The sequence below is a fragment of the Jatropha curcas genome, chromosome 7 (assembly GCF_041381405.1).
Source record: "Jatropha curcas cultivar XTBG-Jc1 chromosome 7, XTBG_Jcur_1.0, whole genome shotgun sequence".
NCBI classification, from domain to species: domain Eukaryota; kingdom Viridiplantae; phylum Streptophyta; class Magnoliopsida; order Malpighiales; family Euphorbiaceae; genus Jatropha; species Jatropha curcas.
The window spans coordinates 18925651-18951850 of record NC_143157.1 but is presented as its reverse complement, the minus strand read 5'-3'; positions in this window follow the sequence as shown (position 1 = coordinate 18951850).

The following is a 26200-nucleotide window of genomic DNA, read 5'->3' as shown; positions in this document are numbered from 1 at the left end:
ATAATTGAATCATTTGGTGATATTTTTAGAGTATTCATAAGAGTTCTTATGTATAGGGGAGGTGAGCTCAAAGGTACAAGAAAAAGGAAGCTAAAAAGAAGAGCTTAAGCTTTTTGGAGTGAAGGTGTGCTATCTCTTTTAGTTTAATTAATTTCCTTGCATGAGAATTTGTGTGGTGTGTTGATAATGAGAAAATATGTTGTTTCATGTTGAGTAAGATGACTGAAAATGGTGAAAAAGCATGAGATGAAATGAATAAATGAAGTAGATATTGAGTTCATGCTGAAACAAGTTTTGCTGGAAAAGTTACCAGTAACTTCACCTTGATTTTTACCCCATTTAATGATGGAATTAGGAAGTGTCATAGAAGAGTTATTTGTTCCTCTATGTGTTAGCTTTACATGGGTTTTTGAATCACCCAAATCGGAGTTATATATTGAGAGATATGACCAAAAGAGTACAGACTGTGCAGGCTGGAAAACACGACGCGCGCTCGCGAATTTCATTTGCGCGCTCGCGAATTGTGTCTGGAACTCTCTGACTCTCATTTGCACTTCTCGCGCTCGCGACTTTGCAAGGCGCGCTCGCGAATTGTGTCCTGATGCTCTTTTGGACTTCATATTCAATGCAATTGTATTCCTTTGCTCAACTTATATGCCTCCAATCATTTTAAAACAAAAAGACAACATTAGAACATGCATCAAACAACATTCAAGCATGCAAATGATGTGAAATGAGGTAAACACTATGGTGTATGAAGTTATGAATGCAATTGAACATGCATCAAACAACATGCAAGCATGCAAATGATGTGAAATGAGGTAAACACTATGGTGTATGAAGTTATGAATGCTATGCAATTGTATTCCTTTTCTCAACTTGTATGTCTTCAACCATTTTAAAGCAAAAAGACAACATGAACACATGTATAAACACAAAATGCAAGCATGCAAATTATGACACAGTTACTATGCATTTGTTTTATCTATTGACATACCATTAATATGCTCCATTGAGGTTAGGTAGAAACCATGTAGATAAGGCTATGTCGCGACATAGAATAGCAGATCTGCGCCCCATACAGTTTGGTACTCCGGCTACAGGCCGTTGAGTGGATATGATTATATAGGCCATAGCAGCCAAGCATACAGTTTCATCCAGTTTCATACAGTTTTTCTTATCACTTCGGTTTCACTATAACCTTATGGAGCCATACAGATATCTTGACATAACATTGCATGAATCATACAGTATACCAAACAGCAAGAAAGATCATCAAGGTAAAATGAAAATATCATGATATGTGTGCTTACATTCCATATGTGAGTGCATGTTTATTTCTACATATGTATGCGCTTATATGTTTCTTTATTCATTGTGATATTCACTGAGTTTAATCAAAGTTGCAGAATTCATACAGCATAAAGAACATCAGGTAAGATCATGAAAGTATAATGCTATATATGCTTACAAGTTTATTTATTGAATCTTTAAGGAGCCATACAGTCACGAGATGTTATTAATCATAACTTATATGATGTGACTAAAAGTGCATAAGTCATACAGCATAATGAATAGCAAGTAAGACAATGAACATATACTGTTATGTATTCTTACATATTTCTTGATTTCATTCATACAACACAATGAACAGCAGGTAAAATCATGATAGTATCATCATATGTGATTAAAGGTTCATGTAAAGGAGTTATGAGATAATTAGAACTAAATTATTTATGGTGTGAATTAGAAGTTTATGCTTTGCTATAAAGCTACATTGATGTTGAAATTTATTGAATCTATGATTTTCAATGCTTTTATGCAATTTGTAAAGTTATCATCACACTTTGTTAAGTATGTGAATTATGAGCACCACTGAGTTTTATACTCAGCGCGTCGATTTTTATCACGCGTGGGTTGAAGATCGGGGTTGCTACTTGAAGACTTGAAGAGTACTATCACAGCAGAAGTGACTAATTTTGTCATAGTAGATTGAGAGTTGTATAATTAAGAATTATGGCATGTATTAAGATTTATGGCATGTATAATTATTACATTTGTTAGAGCTATGTGATTGTAAATATAAGTGAAGCATGTAATTATTTTGGTGTAAGTATTTGGAGAAAATGATTGAATATGAAATATTTTATTATAGTTGGTATGATTAGGTCATTAAGACTTGATATAGATCATGAATGCAATTAATTGCTGGATATTAAATGCTATTTAGGATTTATACAATTATGACAAGATATATAAAGTGTTATTGTGTTCTGATGATTATTTGGAGATGGTAGAAGTTTAGAGTTTAATTGGGAGTGTTTTGTATTCATGCTTAGCATACAGGATGATATCAGCATGACAGGACATAAGTTCAACCAGATTGTAGCGTCTTGGCTCGGTTCATTCGGATTAACGGGTGGACCGGGAAGGGATGTTACAAGGATTGGTCGCTTAAACTCGATGATGCACTCTTGGCCTATAGAACGACATTTAAGACACCAATTGGGATGTCTCCATACCGTTTAATTTATGGTAAGGCATGTCACCTACCCCTAGAATTGGACTATAAAGCATATTGGGCAATAAAGTCTTTGAATTTTGATTTAAGCAAGGCTAGTTACAAAAGGAAACTTCAGTTAAATGAACTTGATGAGATCAGATTATTAGCATATGAAAATGCCAAGTTATATAAGGAAAGAACTAAGAAATGGCATGATAATCAAATTCGAATCAAATCATTTAAGGAAGGAGACCAAGTGTTATTATTTAATTCAAGATTATGCCTATTTCCTGGAAAATTAAAGTCCAGATGGAGTGGACCATTTAAAGTAATCAAAGTTGCAGAACATGGAGCATTAGAATTGAAGAATCTATCTAATGGTTCTACATTCGTGGTAAATGGACAACGGTGTAAGCTTTATTTGGGTAATAGGATTGATGATCCACCACAGGTAACATTTTGAATCAATTTCATAAGTATGTATAATTTCAATAACTACTTAATATACTTGGTTTATTATAATGTATTATTTGTTTTTTATTAAAAAAAAAAAACTCATCAAAAGTGAAGTATGCAGGAGAAGTTTATTTTTGCAGGGAACTGAATTCGCGAGCGCGAATAAAGAAGACGCGGGAGCGAATATTGCAAAAAAGAGACAGAAGCTTTTTAACCCACATTCGCGATCGCGACATCTATCTGCGCGAGCGCGAATTCTCCACAAAATAAGTCAGAAGCTTCAAGATCCCCATTTGCGAGCGCGAAATCTATCTGCGCGAGCGCGAGTTCTCTACAAAACAAGTCAGAAGCAAGGAGATTCACTCTCGCGATCGCGATAGTACCAAGCACGGGCGCGATTAGGGCACAACAGAGGATAGAGGTAAGAGAAGAATCATTCGCGAGCGCGAAATTGCAGACGCAATCGCGACTCCAGAAAAAATTCTTGGCGCGATTCCACAAATTTTTGGCGCAACTTCCTAACGGTCAGAAACTCTCAACTGCCCTCTCACATTCCAATCAATTCTTCTCCTTCCCAAAGCATTCAAACCTGCAAAAACTGTAAGTAACCTTTCAAATCCAATCAAAACTCTTTCTTTTTAAATTCCCCATTAACTACTCAACCCTATCCTTCCCTAAATTCATCTATATAAGAATTTCAGGTCCCTTCTTTACAAACCCCCAAACTCTGTCACTACAAAACCAATTCCCAGCAACCCTCTTTTCTACAAATCTTGAACGACAATATCTCAATCCACACTCACACCATGCCATTCAAGCAAAAAGCCAGGAAGAATAAGGAAGGATCTTCCTCCTCTGCACCAGCACGAAAGGGTTTGGCCGCCAGATATAAGGCTCCTTTCCCCATATATACTATGGAGGAAGGGGAACGCTACACACGCCTTGCCAAGTGCACTTTCACAGGTATGTATCTTCTTGACCAACCCTTTTTACAGACTACTGGCATTTTAGAGAAAGTGCAAGAATATTTGAAAACTGTAAATTGTGAAATATTTAGTCAATTACAAATTCCTGAAAATGCTAAATTAAGTTTAGAGTTATTGACTTCTATTGATTGGGTGGATGATAATGAAATGGCCATCAAATTTAGAGTGGATGGAGAAGAATTAACTGTGGGATATGATAAAATGCATGAATGGTTAGGATTCCCCAAAAGTGGATGTGCTCCTAAACCGAAAGGATGGAATGCATCTTTCGTTTGGGAAATACTAACCGGGCAATCAACTTTTACTCCACGAAATGCTGGAAATAAATGGATAAAAGATGAGAGTATTTTATACCTGCAGAAGTTTTGTGTTATGCCTTGTTTGGACGAGTGGAAGCATCCAAAGTCCAAACAAGAGACTTGTTTGTGTTGGACTGTATTTTGCAGGGAAAACGAGTGGACGTTGCAGGAATAATACTCGATACAATATACAACGCCTCTCGTCATCAAGGCAAAGTTACTTTAGGAGTGGGTAGTTTGGTGCCTATCTTGGCATATATTGCTTGAATGCCTATTCCACCTTATCAACCACAACCTACAGACACTTTTCGGTATATGGATGGCACATTCTTGAAAAAGACAGGTTTGGTTGAAGAAGTAAAAACTGGCAGCACAGTTCTTTATTGTTGGAAGCCATGGGAAACAAGAGTGTCGGGCAAAGCGATCGTAATGAAGGAACCTCTGATGCACAAACACAATGACAGCGGAAAGGCAAAGCACCAGTCACATCATCTTCTTATGCGGAAGAAGAAGAAGATGAAGTTGCCGGATGGAAGCAAGTGTTGGGTAAAGTGGAAGCTTTACAGCAATCGCAGGAAACCTTGCAAGTTACTGTTCTTGACATGGGACAAAAACTACATACAATCTAGAAAAACCACGAACGGATGGAACGAAAGTGGATGAAATATTTCCACCATCAAAACATCGAATTCACTCCATCGCCTCCGGGTTCTCCGGAAGCCTAAGGTTTTTCTATCCCTCTTAGTTTTCTTTTTATTTTTCAGTATTTTTTTTTAAGTGTTCTTGCATGTGTTGTGTTTTCTTTGCATTTCTCCTCCCACCATGAGGACATTGTGTCTTTTAAGTGTGGGGGAGACTTACATTTCATTATCTTTTATTATCTTACATTTCATTATCTTTTATTATCTCAGTTCCAAAAAAAAAAAGTGTGACAATTAAAAAAGTCAACTTCTTTGCCTTAGTTCAATGTTTTAGTCTCTACATGTTGATTTGTTTGTATTTTGCTTGTTGAAATAGAAGTCTTGAATAATATACCATGATTAGAGAGATTGAATGCTTATCATAACTTAAGTATTAATATATTACATATGACATTTTAAACTTTTCAAATAGCACATTTTAATCTTTAGTTAATTATCTAGACATTATCTTTTATTTTAGAGAAGCTTGAATCCTACCTTGAATAAAGAATAGGGAGAAATTAAAAACTTGTATGTTTCAAATCAATAAGGGATGAAGGTATGTTCAAGAGAGAAAAATATATACAAAAAAAAGGGAATAACGGAAAAACCGTTCCAAAGTAAAGTGGTATGGAGCATAAAATGCAACCACTTATCATTTACATTCCCACATGCCTTGAATAAAAATGAGAGCATAAGTTAAAAAAAAAAAAAAAAGCAATGAAGTGGTATGGAGCATAAAATGCAACCACTTAGTGAGATAAAAATAAGACTACCTAAAAATGCCTTGAGATAAGAAACAATACATGTATGCTATCTAAAATGCTTCCTATTCTTTGCATTCTAAGGATGAAGGATTGCCTATCTCATTTCTTAAAATGGCTAGATTTCTTATACTTTAGATTTCTGTTTGCTATTTTGAAATTTTTACATGTCATATTCATTTACACTACTTGGTTCATAAAATGCATAAATCTCTTATCTTTGGTAGATTACTTAAGAAGTCTAAATCAACAAATAAAAACAAACATGATCAACATGAAGTTCAAAAAGAATGATAAATATTTTGCTTAGGGACAAGCAAAGAGATAAGTGTGGGGGAATTGATAGCCTCGCAAAGCGGGCAAATCTTGTTATGTTATTTCGATATAAATTGCATGAATGCATGATTGTTTTTGTACATTTTACGTTTGTTCGTGTTGTTTTGTTTCAAAGTGAATTGCAGGAACAAAGTTGGAGCAAAGACTTATTCTATACAAAAATAGGGCCAAAACAAGTTAAAAAGATGGGAGAATTCCTTGATCCAGCCTTCGCGCCGCCAAGCAAGTCGCAACAAAGAAAAACGCCCACGTCGCGAGCACTACCAGAAGTCGCGCGCGCAACCTACACCCAGAAAAGCTAGTCGCGAGCGCGACATTCACATAAGCGGGCGCGCCAAGCAGATCTGAGTGTCAGAAGCAATTGGACCAGAAGACGCGAGCGCGCCTTCCATCTGCACGGGCGCGAAAAAGCACCTTTGAGAGGCAAAAAGTTTGCCAGCGAAATACGCGAGCGCGCCTGACATATGCGCGAGTGCGAACAGAACTTTTTGAGAGGCAGGAGCATTTGGAGCAGAAGTCGCGAGCGCGACCTTCACCAGCGCGAGCGCGAGTCGAGACTTCCAGGAGACATGATTGCTGCCTTTGCATCAGAGAATCATATCTTTCCATGCAAGGGTCGGGACTCCTCCCAAGAGAAGTCACCTCAAGCACCTCTTGGCCAGCCAATCACTACCAACACCACCATCACTCTCCTCCTCTATAAATAGCAATCAAAGTGAAGCAAAGGAGACAGATAGATAGATACAGAATTGATTCTTATTCAGAGTTAGATTCACAAAACACTTAGATTGTATTAGGAAAAGTGTGTTAGTAGTACTTAGAGCAAGATTGACGAAAGTCACTTGTTATTGATTGTGCCAAGAACACCAAGAAGTTCCTCAAGGTGTGACGCCCTCCGGAGGCTTGAGTTAGATTCATTCTTTCTCTTGTTTTATAGACTTGTTGTATGTTGTTCTTCATAACTCTTCTATGCAAAGCAACAATTTTTAATTGGTAGTATTCGATAAAAATTCTTTAAGTTATCTTTTGGTCTTTGTTTAATCAAAGTTACTAGATTATATTCTCAGAAGGAAATAGTTTAGTAAAGATCAAAGAGATTTAATTCATTGAATTGAATTTACATATGCACATTTCACTTATTTCTGTTGAAGTTAAATCTGTCTTATTGAGATAATCAAAGAATAAGAATTAGGTTTAATATTTAACAAGATAGGGATTTTATTATATGTAGAAATACATATAGTAGAAAGTATAATTCTATACTGAGAAGTTGAATTATATCATACCATATGTAATTAAAGAATTCTTTATTGTATATTACAAGCTTTTGAATAGAAAAGAGAAAATCCTGTGCATGATTAATTATTCTAAGTATTTTACTACACACTTGTCTTTGTGATTAATTATTCTAAGTATTTGACTATACACTTGTCTTTTAATTTAATTAAACTTTAGCCTTAGCTTAAATAGAAATTAATCACTATTGTATTCTTATTTCTGTAAACACATCATTAAGAATAAAGTAGCAAGTGGACTCAACTCGTTCCTCGTGGGATCGATCTTTTATTACTACGTTGCGATCCGTATACTTGCGGGAACTCAAAAGAGACGCAACAGTAACCTTGCCCATTTCTGGACTTTTCTGAGTTGTGTGTAATCATTTTTGACAAAAAGAACACGTAAAAAGAGTAGTTTGAAAGGTAGTTACGGACCAGAGCAGCTGCGTCACGCAGCCACTACCTGCGTGACGCGGCTGTTCATGTCCAAAAGACCTTAACCTGGACTGGACCACCCGCGTGACGCAACTGTTCGTGTACTCAGTCTTTATTTTGTTTTTACACTTTTTTTTAACATCATACCTTGAATAAATAATCAATACATCTGAGGATTTTAACAAAGTCACGAACGGTTCCGTCACGTAGATAGGAGTTCCGTCACGTGACTGTTCTTTATAGAACAGCTGCGTGACGCAACTGTCTAAAGCTCCAGGACAATAGCTAAGAGTTTCGTCACGCGACTGTTCTTCATAGAACAGCTACGTGACGTGACTGTCTTTAAGTTCCATAATACTTTTCTTATCTTATTTTAATTTCATGTCACTAAGTAGATTTTTTTATCCTAATCCGGAAAATGATCAATAATGGGCAAATTGTGTTAATCAAATCCAGTCAATTAATTTATTGTGATTATGAGATTTTTAGGATTTAGAATTTATTATTTATTGTTAATTATATTATTAAATCTGGTTTGTGGCTCGCCTTTAACCATAAGGCAAGAGCGGGTTTTTTAATTATATTTGCTATGGATGGATGGTGAATGTAATGATAATTTATTATGAATGCAATGAATGAACCTAGTTGGGACGATTAATTAATTTTCCACATAGGAACTCGATTCGGTTTATTCGGGTTGGGTTTGATTAAATAATTTGGCTTTTCTAGAATAAAATCAATTAGAAATTGTAGGTTAAAAGAGGCCGATTTTCCGGGCGTCGGCTTCCAACGGGCCGGCGTACCCAATTCCCTTACCCAGAACCACATTGGTTCGTCTGACCAGATTTTCTAAAATAATAGGCCTTGAATAAAATTGGGTTAAATGAAGTCACTTTTAAAATAAAATTGGAAACGGTCCCATTGCCGAAATAATGGGTGGCGACTAAAATAATTTATAAGACCAATTTATCGGCATCGTGTGCAATAAAAAGGTTTTATCACCATTTTCTTAATAAAAATCACATTTCCAATTCAAAACGAAAAATGATGTTTTCCGATCCTCCGGGGGGGATTTTGACGAAAACAGTTTGGCGACTTCACTGGGGAGATTTTGCACCGATTAATCCCCGGTTATTTTTAATAATTTAGTGGTTGCAATTAGGAATTGACTCTAAAAGCCTACTTTTCTAATAAAATTGGTTAGAAAAGCCGATGGAAAATTGTTAATCATCCGTATTTGCTTAATTGCTTTATTTTCTTTTTAGGGTTTTTTTGCATTCATACCGCATTCCTTTCTTCTCACCACATTCTACCCATATCACCCTTCGGTACTGGTGTTAAGTTTGATGGTGGATCTAGCCTAAAGCTTGCGTTTTAGGTGCATCCATCCGAGAATTAACATTACTACCAACCGCAAGCCTAGTACCTCAAAGGTGCGTCAAAAGGAGTAGGCCCAACAAAGCCCGAATCCTGTTTGCGGAACCCAGACTTTGTAAAGCCTAATAAGACTAAAGCCAATGCATATAGTCAAAAACCATAGCTACTTCCCTTAAGGAAACACCCGGTTCTATCTGCTGTTGTTGTGCCGCAGTCATTTCTGAGAGTTGATATCGTCAATCTCAAAACCCCCTGTTGGTTGTCGAGATTAGACCAATTCCTAGGAAACAAATGTCGAAATTTATACCAATGGAATCCGTGTGTGGGAGAAATAGTGTGTGGGAGAAATAAGGTTGGAAGGCATTCATTTCCCAACTCCCGTTCCCTTATATGATATAAACTGTACATATGTTGTGGCATTCATGCATCATGTAACATTTTCTTTTTCAGCCATGCATTAATAAGAGCTAATGGTCAGTATGGACATTTGACCTTGGTCTTGAGACTGGCCCTCAAATTCGTTTTGAATAAAACTATGCAATCACTTATAGCGAATCAATACCCAAAAGAAAAGGGAGACATAAGGGGGTTGCGATTCCTTTGTATTTTTACATTTCTCACATTATTTGAAAACAAGTGAGAGATTATAAAATTTTGTAACAAAATAAAATGAAATCCTGCTTGGGGTCATATGTCCCAAGGCGAAAAGTAAGGATACAAAAAAGTACACAAAGCAAAAATAAAATCTCGCTCGAAAAATTCTTTCATTCCGAGGCAAAAGTTAGGGATTCGAGAGAAAATAGTCGATCGTAAATCCAAAAGGAACGGTCGACGACAGATAATGTCCGAAATGTTCAAATATAAATAAGTTATGGATATATTATTCACACCGAATTTTTGGTCCAGTTGTCAAAATTGAGATCTTATTTCCATGCCGGTCTTAGCACATTAGAAATGCATTTTTCATCCTATGTGCTTTCATTTTCACATGCATACATACAGGACCTTCTTTAACTCAGATATTTTTTGCTAGAATTGATCCTTCCCGGGAAACTGATTCGAGAACTTGGAACCGACGTCCTGTTCAGCATCTAGTCCGAACATCCCCAATCCCCGAATTTATTCCAGTCAATTCAGTGAGTCATTCAAGTTCATCAGATTCAGATTCCGATTCAGATCCAGTAGAAATGGCAGATGATATGGAGAATGAGTCTGGATTTTCTCAAGCTCAGATAAGAACCATTGCTCAGATTGTAGTCGCTGCTCTAGCCCAAGATAGGGCCTAAAATCAAAATCCTCCCGCTGCAAGCAGTCAACCTGCGATTGAAGAAAGGCAAATTCCAGAACCTGTGTCAAACAATTAGGCTTCTGTGGGAAACACTGTCCCTGTTGAGAACGATGTAATCAAGCAACTTGCGGAGCTGAAAGACAAGGTCGACAAAATGTCTGTAGTGAAGGAAAAGGATCCGGTCACCAACTTTCACATAACTGAGTATGTTTGGCACCCGACTAGTCCACTTCATTTAAAACATTCAAGCATACCACATTCGAAGGAGACAATGATCCCCGTTCTCATCTATCTGAATTCCTCCGAGTCTCTCAGATGAACCGGTACAACGAGGAAGATGTTTTGCGAGCCTTCCCGCAAACATTACATAAGGACTATCGAAGGTGGTACGATGGTCTAGGAGATTTAGAAGAATTGGATCAAACTACAGACCGCTTTTCTCAATCATTTCAAGACCGATGAGAGTGACGAGTTCTGTTTGCGTGATTTGGAGAGCCTGAGACAAGGGAAGGATGAAAGCTTTTCTGACTACTATAGAAGATGGAGAACAAAGCTATATAGGGTTCAGACAAGGCCGAAGGATTAAGAGTTGATCCGAATTTTCAGCAGGAGTTTGTTGCCCTTCTTTAAGGAGAGAATGTTGACCCAACCCCTTACTGATTTTGCTCTAGTTCAAAGGGCTGGTTTGAACATAGAGGAGCTATACAAGGAGGAAAAGAAGAAGAACAGAGGGTTTGGCAACTATCGAAATTCCTATGGTGACAGAAATGCCGGAAGTAGCAATCAGAACCAATCAGGGAGCAGTAATACAGTGGGGGCAGTTAATGAAAGAGCCAGAAGAGAGTTCACCGATTTGGGAAGACCCTTGAGTACAGTGTTGAGATCATGTATTAAGAATGGAGTACTTTCAAAGCTGCCAGTTGATCCGACTAAGCCTGTGCGTGGGAGGTATATGGACCAAAACTGTGATTACCATCAGTGCAAGGGGCATTCGACTAATGAATGTTTCAAATTAAGGCACGATATCCAAGATCTGATTGATAGCGGGAAAATTACCAAGCCCTCGGAGAGGAACAAGCCCAGCACTAAGAACAATCCGCTTCCCCAATATCAGTACAACCATCCGTCCCGTAAGACTCAGTCGGGTGGATCAATCAACGCAATCGGAAGTGGATTGCCAGAAGAAGTGGTGCTAGCAGAGGCTGAATGGGAAGAGCGGATATGCGCAATGTTGAATATTTGGGATGATTGCAGCAACAGTGATGAAGAAGAAGGAAATATGCCTGTAAAAATAGAAATTGAAAAGAGCATCACGGTGAAGGTGGGCGATGTGCCCGAAGATGAGGACGAGCAACTCCAGCTCGCAATCCAAAAGAGCTTAGATGATCAAGAAGAGCAATGGTATTATAGCAGTGAAGAGGACGTGAACGAGGTAGGCGTCCAGAGCTTAACCCGCAGTGGGCGAGTATACAATCCCGATAGCAGTGTGCAGGCTAAGGGAAAAGAGATTGCTGCTGATGGAACGAAGAAGAAAACAACAGAGAAAGGCGGAGAAGAGCCAAAGGAAGAGAAGAAAAAGGAGGAGGTAGTGAAAGTACAGAAAAAGACTATCGAGGTAGGTGAAAGCAGTCAGAATAGGGCACCCAGTGGTGTGACCGCCATTTCAGTACTGAGTCAATTGCAAAGAACAAGAGCAGATATTTCACTATGGGATTTGCTGATAGCATCCAAGGAACATAGAGAAGCTTTACTAGAAGCCATGACTTTTGTCAGAGTGCCCGCTCGGATTCAGAGTGTTGATATGATCAACGTGCTACAGCATAGAATATGCGAAGTCACTTTCTTTGACTCGGACCTCCCACCGGAAGGAAGAAACCACTGTAAACCATTGTACATCTAGATTGCCGTCAATGGACGTGATACCCGGAATGTGATGGTGGATAACGGATCAGCACTGTGCGTATGCCCATTGAAGATGCTATCCAAGTTTAAAATTGAAGAGTCAGAACTTGAACCATCAAATATGGTGGGCAAAGCTTATGACAACACCATGCGGAATGCAAAAGGAACTTTTAAAGCAAAGATCTCCACGGGGGCCGTAGAAAGCTGGGTAGACGTGGTTGTGCTTGACATCTTAGCCAACTATGCTCTTTTGTTGGGAAGGCCCTGGCTCCATCCTTTAGGTGCAGTTCCGCCCACCCTGCACAGAAAAGTAAAAATCCCATGGGGTACGGATGTGGTGACAGTTAACGCGCAGGAGGATCTGAATGTGGCAAGAGTGGAAGGCTTAGAGTTGGCGGTACTGTTATCGGGTTTTCAGGTGGCAGTAATTGATGCGCCTACCACTGAGAGCAAGAGTGCAGTGAATAGAATGAGTCCTTTTTCAAGGAAAATGATGAAGAAGATGCATTGGCAGTATGGCAAAGGGTTAGGCCGGCAGCTGCAAGGAAGGTTTGAGCCTCTATCATCGGCATTTGGACAACAAGACAGATGCGGGCTAGGATATTCTGAGAATAGAAAGAAAGAAAGGTATGAGATCCGATCTCCAGTTAGAGGGTCAAATCTGAATCATATCTTCTTTGTTCCACAAGCCGAAGGAGAATTTCAGAGTAGGGGAAAGACCTACCCCGGCTTGGAGATATTCATGACTGACGATGAGGAGAAGTTGATCAAGTCGCCCGAACCTTTCTTGGAACAGCTGGTTGAGGGAACTGAGTTTATGGTGGGTATGACACAAGCAAGCACTGAATCTGAGTGGTCGAAGAAGATATCCGAGTTTGAAGACTTTTTGGGGATTGGGAATGAAGCCTCCAAGCTAGCGCAAGAGCAAAAGGCCAAGGCACGGATCCTCCAGTCGGTATTAGCTGCTGAAGACGCCGAAGAGGCAGAGAGGAAGGTATAGAAGATGAAGCTGGCAGAAGAGAAAGCGAAAGCTACCCCGGAAGAAGAAGAGGACGCAGATGCGGATGAAGTGGTCCAGGCAATAAAGAACACTTGTAATGAATGTATTGAGCAGGCAATTAATCCTGTATTTTGCTTTTCTGATGTTTGTTTTGAGAACAATATGGATGGTTTTCCTCTTTTATTTCAATCAATGGAAGTGAACTTTGACTATTTGTTTTCTTGTTTTCCTGATTGTCACGTTCATGGCATTGATTACACCACGCGCATATTTGATATAAATGCATTGCATCATTTTGCATTTAACTTAAGCACCACTGAAGATCCTAAATTAATCGAAATCGGATCAGACTTTAAACCTGAACTTAGACAGGACCTTCAAGAATGTATCAAAAGAAATTCAGAGGTATTTGTCTGGAGCTACGCGGACATGTCAGGAATCGACAGATCAATAGCAGAGCACTTCATTCCTACTGATCCAAGTGTTAAGCCGATAAAACAGAAAAGGAGACGGGTCAGGCTAGAATAGCAGGAGAAGATCAAGGCCGAGGTTCAGAAACAGTTGGATTCAGGATTCTTGGAAGTAGTACACTATCCGGAATGGTTGGCCAACATAGTCCCAGTGCTGAAGAAAGATGGGAGGATAAGGGTCTGTGTCGACTACAGGGACTTGAACAAAGCCTCGCCTAAGGATGACTTCCCACTTCCGCACATAGATGTTTTGATCGACAGTGCTGCGGGAATAGGATGTTATTCTATCATGGACGGATTCTCCGGATACAACCAAATACTGATGGCCTTAGTGGACAAGCACAAAACCGCCTTCACCACGGATTTCGGAACCTTTTGCTATAGAGTAATGCCATTTGGACTGAAGAACGCCGGGGCAACATACCAGAGAATGGCTACGACGTTATTTCATGATATGATCCATAAAGGACTAGAAGTATATGTAGATGATATGGTGATCATGACAAGAACACAGGAAGAGCATGCAGAAATGCTGGAGAAGTTCTTTGCACGGGTCAAGCAATATAACTTGAGACTCAATCCCAAGAAGTGCATATTCGGAGTAACGAAAGGGAAGTTATTAGGTTTTGTTGTAGGACCTAACAGGATTGAGGTCGACCCGGACAAAATAAAAGCCATTCAGGATATGGAACCGCCGAGAACAGAACGTCAGGTGAGAAGCTTCCTGGGTAAAATTCAGTACATCAGCAGGTTTATTTCAAGATTATCCATCACATGTGCTCCAATTTTCAAGCTACTGAAGAAGAATCAACCAGTTAAGTGGAATGAGGACTGCCAGAGAGCCTTTGACCACATAAAAAAAATACCTGATAAATCCATCGGTGCTTAGTTCACCAAAACCAGGAGAACCTCTAATCTTGTATCTATCTATAGAAGATGCAGGAGTTGGAGCAATATTGGTACAGCCGGACGCCGCTGGAGTAGAAAAGGCAATTTACTACATTAGCAAGAAGCTACTGCCTATTGAAGAGAAGTACAACATGGTGGAGAAAACATGTATGGCAGTAGTGTGGTCGATAAAGAAGTTGAGGCCTTACTTTGATTCCTTTAGGGTCACTTTCGTCTCCAAAATTGATCCTCTGAAGTATTTGCAGAGAACGCCTACTCTAGAAGGACAGTTGTCTAAGTGGTTAATTCAGATGTCCAGTGTGGATGTAGAGTTTGTAACGAAGAAAACGGTCAAAGGTCGGGCTATGGCAGAGTTCCTAGCTGAAAACCCAATTACAGATGACGAACCGTGGGAATTGGAGTTTCTAGACGAACACTTGCTGTGTGTCGAAATAGGGGCTTGGAAATTGTACTTTGATGGATCATCCAACAGAAACGGAGCCGGGGCTGGTATTGTAATAGAAGCACCTAATGGCGAGGTTACCACAATGTGCAAAAGATTGTTGTTCCCGATCACTAACAATATGGCTGAATATGAAGCGTGCATCATGGGAATGGAAGCTCTTCTTGCATCTGGCGCTAAGGAGGTCGAGGTAATAGGAGATTCGTTATTGGTTATTGAACATGCAAACGAGAGATGGAATGTAGAGGAAGAAAGACTGGAGCCCTATGTCGAGTACTTATTGAAGAAGGCAGCATTATTCGATAAGATCACTTTCACTCACATAGGAAGAACCTATAACAAAATTCCAGATGCCTTGGCAAACTTAGCATCGGCTTGGCAGGATTTGGGTAAAGTTCCGAAAAAGCCATTTATCATTACCGCGGTCAATATCCCGTGCTATCAAGAACATTTTGTGAACGAGGTGGGGTCGGAGGAAGAACCATGGTTTACGGATATTCTAAGGTATATGAAAGACGGTACTTTTTCTGATGATGCGACAAAAGAAGATCGTGCAGTTCTCAGAAAAATGGCTTTGAAGTATGTTCTAGCCGATGGTGAACTCTATAGAAGAGCTTGGGATGAGATGCTGCTGAGATGCGTGAGTAATAAAGAGGGAGAAGATATAATGAGGAAAGTACATGAAGGAGTTTGCGGTACTCATCTAAGCGGCATGAGCCTAGTAAGAAAATCATGAGGCAAGGTTATTTCTGGATGCAGATGGAAGGTGACTGTGTTCAGTATGTGCGTCATTGCAAAGCTTGCCAATATCATGACAATAAAAGCCACTTACTTGCTGTTGAACTCCATCCGACAACTCCTTCTTAGCCTTTTTCTGCATGGGGCATAGACGTCATCGGCAAAATCTCGCCAGCAGCATCGAACGGCCATCAGTATATATTGGTTGCAGTTGACTACTTCTCTAGATGGATTGAGGTTCAATCTTACAAAACCTTAACCGCCAAGCATGTGGCTAGATTCATTAAACAGAACATTTCTGTCGCTATGGTGTTCCCCATCACATAGTTACAGATAATGGCTCTCATTTTCAAGCGGATATTGGTCAATTGCTTTATAGATATAAGGTTGAGCATCACCATTCTTCTCCTTATCGCCCACAGGCTAATGGTGCAGTAGAAGTTGCGAATAAGGAGATTAAAAGAATCCTGTCAAAGATGTGTGAAAGGTACAGAAGCTGGGCTGAGAAACTTCCTTTCGTGCTTTGGGGGCATCGTACTACCTTCAAATCAGTAAATGGAGCCTCTCCTTTCGAACTTGTATATGGAATGGAGGCAGTGTTACCGATAGAGCTCGAAAAGAAGTCTCTCAGGGTTTTGGTAGAAGTTGGTCTGACCGAGGAAGAATGGGTCAAGAAAAGGTATGAAGACCTAGCACTCTTAGATGGAAGAAGACTGAATGCTCGATTCTAGGATCAGATGAGAAAAAGAAGGATTGCTCGTTTCTACAACAAACGGGTACATCCAAGGGCCTTAAAGAACGAAGATTTGGTACTGATCAGATTATTGGATCATGAAGCCCAGAATCATCCTGGTGGGAAATTTAAACCCAACTGGCATGGACCGTTCAGAGTTCAGAAGCTACTGGCTAAAGGTGCCGCTGAATTAGTCACCATGGAAGGGAAGCTTGTCAACCGAATTGTCAATCAGGACCAAATGAAAAGATTTTATGCGTGAAATGATGATTTCGATTAAAAAAAAATCAGCTAAGTTGAAAACCCGAAAGGGCGGCTTAGGCAAGAATTAAGCTCGCTAGGTCGAAAACCCGAAAGGGCGGCCTAAGCAAAAGTTAGAGCATGAACAAAAAATAATCATAATAAGACAAAAGTTTTAGGATCGACGCATGGTGCTTAGTTTAAACGCGAAATCTATGCCATGCGTTCGTGACAGATTTGTGATTGGTTGCTCAATTCCATTAACTTGACTTGAAGGAGAATAGGAAGTCGAGTAGTTAAATCAAATGACCATTGTATTAAAATAAATTTTCACTACTTCTGTATGATGTTGAAAAGAAGTAAGATTAATAAAGGATTTGTGTTTCAAAATTTCTTATTTTTGTTTTGGGGTTATGGTCAAAGAATGCAAGACCTTCCTCCCTGCTTATTTGATTAAAGATCGAATCATTTGGTTTAAAGCGTTCTGGCTGTTGGTCCTGCCTAAACAATGAATTCTTTTAAGACATTGGTCAGAAGGATGAGCACCATTTTCTCAGCGATTTCCCTGGAAAGATCAATATAAAACCAATATAAAACCTTAGTACTCATATAGGTTCATGCATACATAAAGAAGTTACATTTGTTATTTTTATTTGATTTGTGCAGGTAATAAAATAGTCATCCCCTTCTTTGTTGTTTTCAAGCGTAAGCTTTTGCCTTTACAAAATAATTCATTTCTTTTTATGAAGCTTTCATTTATTACCCTGGGGGGCAGGAGGCCCAAATAACTAACGCAACAAATGATTTCGAAAGAAAAGGTTTGTTGTCTTTTGTTGATTCATGTGTGCAGAAAGTAAAGATTAATAAAGACAAAGGCATTGGGAGAACGGATACGTTAAATAAAAGCTCACGATCTAAGCACAGAAAAGACAAAATAAAGTGCAACAAAACAACAGTTTATTTCAGTGGGGGCTTGTCAGCAGAAGCCAACCTTCACAGAACATGACATCCTCATGGGGTAAAGAACCAGTTGACATAGGCAGGTGTCACAAGGGCCTGCATTATTCCCTCATCCAAATACCTAGTGTTTCGATTTTGCCAACGGTTAGCCAAATTGGTCAACAGATGCGACGTTATCAGACCACTTTCAAAGTTATGGATTCTGGGAACACGCTGTATCATCCCATACTGACGGCTGATCCTGTCTGGGAAATAGGCCATGGAATGGTCTAAACTGGCATACAACACATAGTTAAGGTCCATACTCCTGGTTGTGACTAGTCTGATCCTCCACCAAGGACAAGTCCACTGAATTGTAGGGTTATCTCCGAAGTCGAAGCATCCTTGAGTCCGAGACCGAAAATTGGCAGGGCCATAGGTTGGAATCAAACGAGCTGGGACCGGAAGAATCAAGCTTAACTTGTCCAGAGCCCAGGCTTGCAGCAACATTGGACAACCGCGATGATGAATGTTGAAGTTGGTAATGTGAAGGGCAATATCCCTGACCCAACACATTGTCTCTCCCATGATCATCATGAAGACTGTATGATGATACATTTGCATGTCACGAACAACGGTCAGAAGTCGGAAATCTCCAATTCCAGGTTGGCGATTCTTCATGGCATACACATTCAACAGCAAGAAGCAGCAAGCTCGAATCCAAGAGGAATCTAGATCCAGGGACAGAACCCTACTCAGGAAAGGCTCCAAAGGAAGGCCTTGATCCGTGTTTATGCCATCGGGAAGGTAAACCGGACACAGGGCCGCAATCTCAGCCAGAGCATACCTAGGGCCTGGGGGCAAAGCCGGAGTTTCATCTTGTTCAGGATGATGACCCATCACGGCACACATTTCCTCATAGGTCGGAGTTCCTTTAGAGTCTACAAACCGGAAAACCATGGTGTTAGGATTGAAATGGGTAACAAGCCAAGACAAGAAGCCATGGTCGGGTTTTAAGTCTTTGAAATATTTCAACCAAACGAGCTGGTTCATAAGAGGAACCTGCCATAGGTCGTCAGGGATGGATTGGACAAAGGATGAGATTTGGTTTCTGAAGGCCATGAAAAAGGGTTATCTAAGAAATGAATTTGATTTGAATGCTGGAAGTGAAGGAGATGTAAAGAGAAGCCTCCATTTATGGAAGTGTAAAGGGACCAATGAGCGGAGCACCATCATTACTCGACCTGATATCCACTGTCAATGGTAGTTGGAAAGGTATTCATGTATGGACTCCTCGGGTTGGTGAGCACTTAAATCCGCATTAATCAATAAGAAGGACGGTTTGTACAATCAGAAGGTTGATTTTTATGACCACATTAACCGCCCTGTCAGGTAAGTACTACGATCCACTTCTATTTAGAAATTAATTTTTGTCGCATTTCATTTTAAGTTCATTATTTTATTCTTTATTTATTTCATTTATAATAAATCAGTTTATTGACCGCTAACAAGGTGCACCATTTTTGCGAATAGATGGGACACCGTTATTTTGTGTTTTTGTTGTGTTTGTGTTTTGTTTTTGTAGGAATAATGTCTCACAGTTGTAAAACATAAACACATATGATAAAGTAATAAAAGCAAAATGTTGTGAAAATATAAATGATACCATAAAAAAAATTGCATAATTGTACAACCACCCAAAAAGAAAAACTAAACTACTAAATGTTCAAAAAATCTGTGTGTTCCAAAATGGCTGAGACGCAGGATAGGGCTACCGCCGCCTACGGCTCGGACCAGCAGCTGCCTAAGGAGGTGGAGACAGTGGTGCGTCGTCGGAAGAGCCGTCATCGTCCTCGTCTGAAGAGTCTAAGGGGATCCCCTCTACCTCCAATCTCATCCGAAGTTGGTCCACCTTCGCCTGGAGTCGGCTCACGGCACTGGACTGGCGAGACTGGTGCCTACGTAGTCTCCCGTTCTCCAAATCCTGAAAAGCAGACATATGTAAGAAGGTTTACGAAAAATAAGAGCCAAAAAGGTAAATGTGTGTAAGATTCATACCAGCTCATGACGCTCGGAGTAGAGCCGACCGATGAAGGATCGGGCAAACCCAAACCGCTGGCACAGCTCCTAGTACCTCTGGGCCGGCACCTGCAAACAAAAAATTCATTAAAAAGCTTTCCAGGTAAAGTGCTCTTAACTTCATAAATTCAATTTACAACTCACATGTGTAGTGTGCTTAGGGTCCAGCTGCACTGGAGGAGGAGCCTGCCGGAGATCAGCAGGAATGATGATGCCCGATCCCAGGCATAGACCAGGATCCAGCACCACCTCCATACCCAGTGGAAAAGGGATGTCACCCAGCACTACCCCTACCGGTCCAGCCGGAGTAACCGCAGCCCCCGCCTCAGCTGCCGCCTCAGCTGCCGCCTCAGCCCTGTAGTGAGCCGCAGTCTTGTGCGTCTTCTGCTCCTGCATTGAGTCACAGAGAAAGTCATGATATCAGTGGTTTGAAACAGTGAAAAAATGGATGAAAGTAAATAAGACTAAAGATCAGAAAAGTCACCTGGGTGCACTCGAGGATCTCAGGAAGCCGCGCCTGCATCCGAGAGGAGAAATAAGCAAGGAAATCGCCAGCGGACAGAAAATCGTTCACTGAGAAGCCCCTATGCTCCACCTCCAGATCCTCCCGGGTCAAGCCCTCCAGAAGACACATGTGACGAGGAGGGGCATGAGGCACCCATCGCTGTGCTGGAGCCACCGGAGTGTCGTAAACCCTCTCTCCGAGGAAGTACCGATCAACCCAGTACCCTCGCATCAGTAGCCTCGATCGGGTGTGCAGCTCTGCCACCTCCCGGCCCGGGTAGGCCCTCCAAGCATCACAGTCCCATGGAGTCAGGAACAGCTGCAAAAGAATGAAAATCAGTGATTGTTATACATCATAAAAAGAGAAAGAAAACTAAGTTAAGTCTTCAGATTTCATTTTTACTCACATCGGACAGCTCCCGGTTGTTAAGGAAACTCCTCTAGTACTCGGGATCCTCGCCACTGGCATAAGTATGGTGCAATGGGCCAGGTAATGAGGAACCGCCTAGACTCGGCAGGAGTGTCACCACTCGGACCCCCCAGGTAGATACGGTACTCGTATGACCATACCTGCAATAGAGAAAGAAATGATATCAGTTGGTTGAACAGTTGAGAGTGACAAAGAAGAAGGTGAAGAGTGAAAGATTGTTACCTCCAGAGGCTGGATAAACAACCAGTTTGACTCACCGCTACCACGGGTCCAGACATCCAGACCGTGATAGAGATGAGCCAAAGCTAGAATGGCTCAGTCGAAGGACCCGACCTGACTCAAATCCCTCAGACATGCTAGCACTGCCGGGTCTCCCTTATTCTGGGAGGTGCATAGCAGCTGGGACGATATGATGTAGAAGAGGAAGGACCGAGCAGCCTGGTCCCTCTCCTCCCGAGTGTATGCAGGAGCAGCAGGTCGGGCCTCCACTGGCAACTCCCTCCAAGCCGCCAACTGGGTCCTGATCCTCTCGGCCCAGAACCGATAGACTACCTCATAAGACACACATCCCTCCGCAGTGTACCTAGTCTGTGTGGTGACACCAAGCAGAGAGCGGACTAGCTGAGCTCCTAAAGTAGCCGTCTGGTACCGACCATCCAATGGGGGAACCAGACCGGTAAAGCGGAGACCGGTGATGGCAGCGTAATTGACCGGCATCAGGGTCATCTCACCGAACTCGAAGACAAACGTGTGCGTGCAGTCGTTCCACTGCTCCATCAATGCGTATCGCATAGCGGGTGGGAAACGGGGCTGTGTGCGGCGTAGTCCTGCGGCATAATCTCCGAAACCTACAGCTACAACCCGGGCTCGCATGGGAGGGTCCAGCAAGTCCTAAAACGCAGACACATCAGTGGCTGATCCACCCGAGCGGGCCTTGCCCAGATCAACCTGTAAGAAAATTTTCAATTTTAATAAATATTGTACTAACAATTATTCATTTTTATTCTATGGTAGGAAAAATAAAAATCCAAGTCTCGGGTTGAACCGTAGCTGCGTCACGCAACTATACAGCTGGGTCACGCGTCTGCATGGTCGTGTCACGCGGCTTCACCCAAGTCGTGCACCTTGAAGCACAACTGCGTCACGCTCCTCAGCACCCGCGCCACGCAACTCCATAGCTGCGTCACGCAACTGTTCGAAGTTTGGCGTCCTAAGAATAGAAGCGCCACGCAACTCCACAGCTACGCCACGCATCTCGACAGTTGCATTATGCAACTGCTCAAGGCTTTGCCTCGCTGACGAACAGTCGCGTCACGGAACTGTTCTTCCAAAGAACAGCTGTGTGACGCAACTGTCGAAGGTATGCAGTGTTTTAACTAATGCCTAATTTCACTATGTTTGTATTATTCTCATGCAATTTTCAGGGCAAAATCAAGTCGCCTAAAGATAACAACGAGGAAGCATCAATAAATCAAGTTCTAACGTAATGAAAAGGGATAAATCCTAAGTTCAAGGCAAGCTAGGGTTTTCTGGTGCCTCGAACAGTTGCGTCGCACAACTGTTCACACAGGAACAGTTGTGTCACGCAACCCTTTCCTGCGTGATGCAACTATTGCCGCATGCACAGACTACACAATCTACTATTACGGATCAAAAGCAGTAAAAATTGAAGAAAATTTTACTTACCTCAGACTGGAAGCCGCGCATCCGGCTAGTCTTGTATATCACTGGGAACTCCATACCCGGCAATGGGAGGAGCTGCAGTGGTCGCGTCCCTGAGGTCAGCGGGTTCTGGCTCACCGGCACTGGCTCGCCATCGAATGTCGGGATATCCGGTAGCGCCCCGAGAGTCTCCATCTCCCGAGTGTAGGCGGAAGCAGGTTTCAGAGGTTTGAGACATCTTTTTTTAGTTGAAAGTTCAGAGAATTCTCAATCGCTTAGGGTTTGTGATAAGTGAAAACGAATTGGTTAAGAAGCCGGTTACTTATAGTAAGTATCTGGGCCCAAGCCCATTTCTCTAAGCTTAAAGCAACGGCCCAAGCCCATAAGGCCCAAATTGACCCGTTTAAAGCCTATAATGACCCGTTCAAGCAATTTGACATCAGTATGCGGCTCACACACTTCAGCAATTTTTGTCTACTCACCGCACAGGGGCAGAAATACCAAATTGCCCAGATTACCCTTAGGTAAGTTTTCTTTCAACCACCGTGTCATAAGGGGTATACTTGAATATGCAGACAAAATAAGTTTTTGTTAAATCTGTCGTGCCAGAATTGTTTGCTAAAATTTTTGCAAATATGCCTAAAAAGAGTATATTTTTGGTCCTAGGTCGTAATTCCGGACTAGGGGCAAAAGTATAATCTTTTACCCTGATGTAAATCTTTTTCATAATTAATGCATGGGGACACGTGATGTTCCAATTTTTTCTAACGAAAGGCAAGGTCTGTTTGTACACAGATACTGCTCTTTTTTGTGAATAATTTTTCAGGCCAACCGGTGATGGTTTTTCGAAGCGGATAGGTCTTTCTGATTAGTGATGATGTATTGCAAAGCTGTTTGAACTCTCTTCCCCAGTCAATGATGGTGAATTGAGAAGTTGACCAGGGCAAAACCAACATCTTTCGAGCCGATCAAACCGAGCCTCGAGGATGCCTCTTCTGATCTGACTGGAGCCGACAAAGCCGACCAAACCGAGCTGAGTGGGTGGCCAGATGATCAAATCAAAACCCTTCAAGCCGATCAAACCGAGCTTCGAAGGCTTTTTTCATCAAACCAACATCTTTCGGGTCGATCAAACCGAGCCTCAAGGATGCCTCTTCTGATCCGACTGGAGCCGACAAAGCCGATCAAATCGAGCTGAGTGGGTGGCCAGATGAGTAACTCAACATCTTTCCAAGCCGATCAAACCAAGCTTCGAGGATGATTGCCAGATAGAAGGCTCGTCAATGGACCACTTTAACATTAATTGTTTATACAATTAATGATAAAGTGGGGGGGCAAACTGTTGATGCGTAATTTTATGCCCCCGCCTAACCCAGTGATGATATGAGGATAAGGGATAAGGTATCACGATCAACTAGAAGTGTTTAAACCAAAATTTGAATCAAACCACCCCAAAGGGGTCTGACCCGTGTTAGGGTTGCGTCACACAGCTATCACCTGCGTGACGGCACTCTTAGTTGCGTCACGCAACTCTAACTAGGCTGACACCTCTGGCGCGCGCCCGTGCAACGGCCTACACTGTTTGTATGGATACGCGGCAACTGTACGAAAAGTAAGCTGCATCACGCAGCTTGCGGTTCCGTCACGCAGCTTCTACCCGCGTGACGCAGCTTGTTCTGTTGCCCTACCCATATAAATACAACATTTTGTGCTAAAAACGGGACTTTTGCACTTTTCTCTCATTTTCTCTAAAAACTTCAACGCTTTAAGCTTAGGTTTTTGATTCACGGTTAAGGTTTCTTCCCCAAGAACTCAAGTGAGTAACCTTGAGGAAGATCAAGCCATTAGATATATAGATTTAAAATCAAAAGCACAAAAAATATAAGAAGTGAAAAAGAGAGAAAAGAAAGAAAAAGAAAACGTTTGCTTTGAAAAACTTGATAACAACACTTCTGGGATCATGGAGCAGTGTCCCAAAACCAATCTAAGTGCATGCAATCCTCAAATCTGAGGGCTAGGTAATCACTTTAACCTTTTCTTTTCATTTCTAGTCTTTTATTTCTTAAAAATCTCATTTTCATAGCATTTAGTTGGTCTGTTATTGGTTAAACGTAACCTTGCCCATTTCTGGACTTTTCTGAGTTGTGTGTAATCATTTTTGACAAAAAGAACACGTAAAAAGAGTAGTTTGAAAGGTAGTTACGGACCAGAGCAGCTGCATCACGCAGCCCCACTACCTGCGTGCGCAGCTGTTCATGTCCAAAAGACCTTAACCTGGACTGGACCACCCGCGTGACGCAACTGTTCGTGTACTCAGTCTTTATTTTGTTTTTACACTTTTATTTAACATCATACCTTGAATAAATAATCAATACATTTGAGGATTTTAACAAAGTCACGAACGGTTCCGTCACATAGATAGGAGTTCCGTCACGCGACTGTTCTTTATAGAACAGCTCCGTGACGCAACTCTCTAAAGCTCCAGGACAATAGCTAAGAGTTCCGTCACGCGACTGTTCTTCATAGAACAGCTGCGTGACGCAACTGTCTTTAAGTTCCATAATACTTTTCTTATCTTATTTTAATTTCATGTCATTAAGTAGATTTTTTGATCCTAATCCGGAAAATGATCAATAATGGGCAAATTGTGTTAATCAAATCCAGTCAATTAATTTATTGTGATTATGGGATTTTTAGGATTTAGAATTTATTATTTATTGTTAATTATATTATTAAATCTAATTTGTGGCCCGCCTTTAACCATAAGGCAAGAGCGAGTCTTTTAATTATATTTGCTATGGATGGATGGTGAATGTGATGATAATTTATTATGAATGCAATGAATGAACCTAGTTGGGACGATTAATTAATTTTCCACATAGGAACTCGATTCGGTTTATTCGGGTTGGGTTTGATTAAATAATTTGGCTTTTCTAGAATAAAATCAATTAGAAATTGTAGGTTAAAAGAGGCCGATTTTTCGAGCGTCGGCTTCCAACGGGCCGGCGTACCCAATTCCCTTACCCAGAACCACATTGGTTCGTCTGACCAGATTTTCTAAAATAATAGGCCTTGAATAAAATTGGGTTAAATGAAGTCACTTTTAAAATAAAATTGGAAACGGTTCCATTGCCGAAATAATGGGTGGCGACTAAAATAATTTATAAGACCGATTTTATCGGCATCGTGTGCAATAAAAAGGTTTTGTCACCGTTTTCTTAATAAAAATCACATTTCCAATTCAAAACGAAAAATGATGTTTTCCGATCCTCCGGGGGGGATTTTGACGAAAACATTTCCTGATACTTTGCTATTTGAAATTTGATTCCCCGGGACCCACAAGAATACCTGAAGAAAGAACCAAAATAAATTTACTATTCATGAATTCTAACTGCCTTTCTAAATTCTAATTTTAAAAATATTATGTCTATCTTTTTCCAATCATTTAATCCGGATATTTTAGATAATATGATTTCCTTATTTTAGTTTCCTACTCCTAAGTTATCTATTCTAGCCTATATATATGGTATATGCGCTAACTTAAGTTCTACGTTCCAATTCAAATATTTCAATTCCTAAAATCTTAGTTTTCTTCGTGTCTAATTCTCCTATTCCACATTATCATCCAACTACCTTGTCGAAAATCCGGCAGCATCTCCCCTAAAAGTTGGATCATCTAATCTGTTTAAAGTCATAACCAACCATTATAATCATAGTTCATCCATCTGGCAAAATAACTCAATCTAAGCCC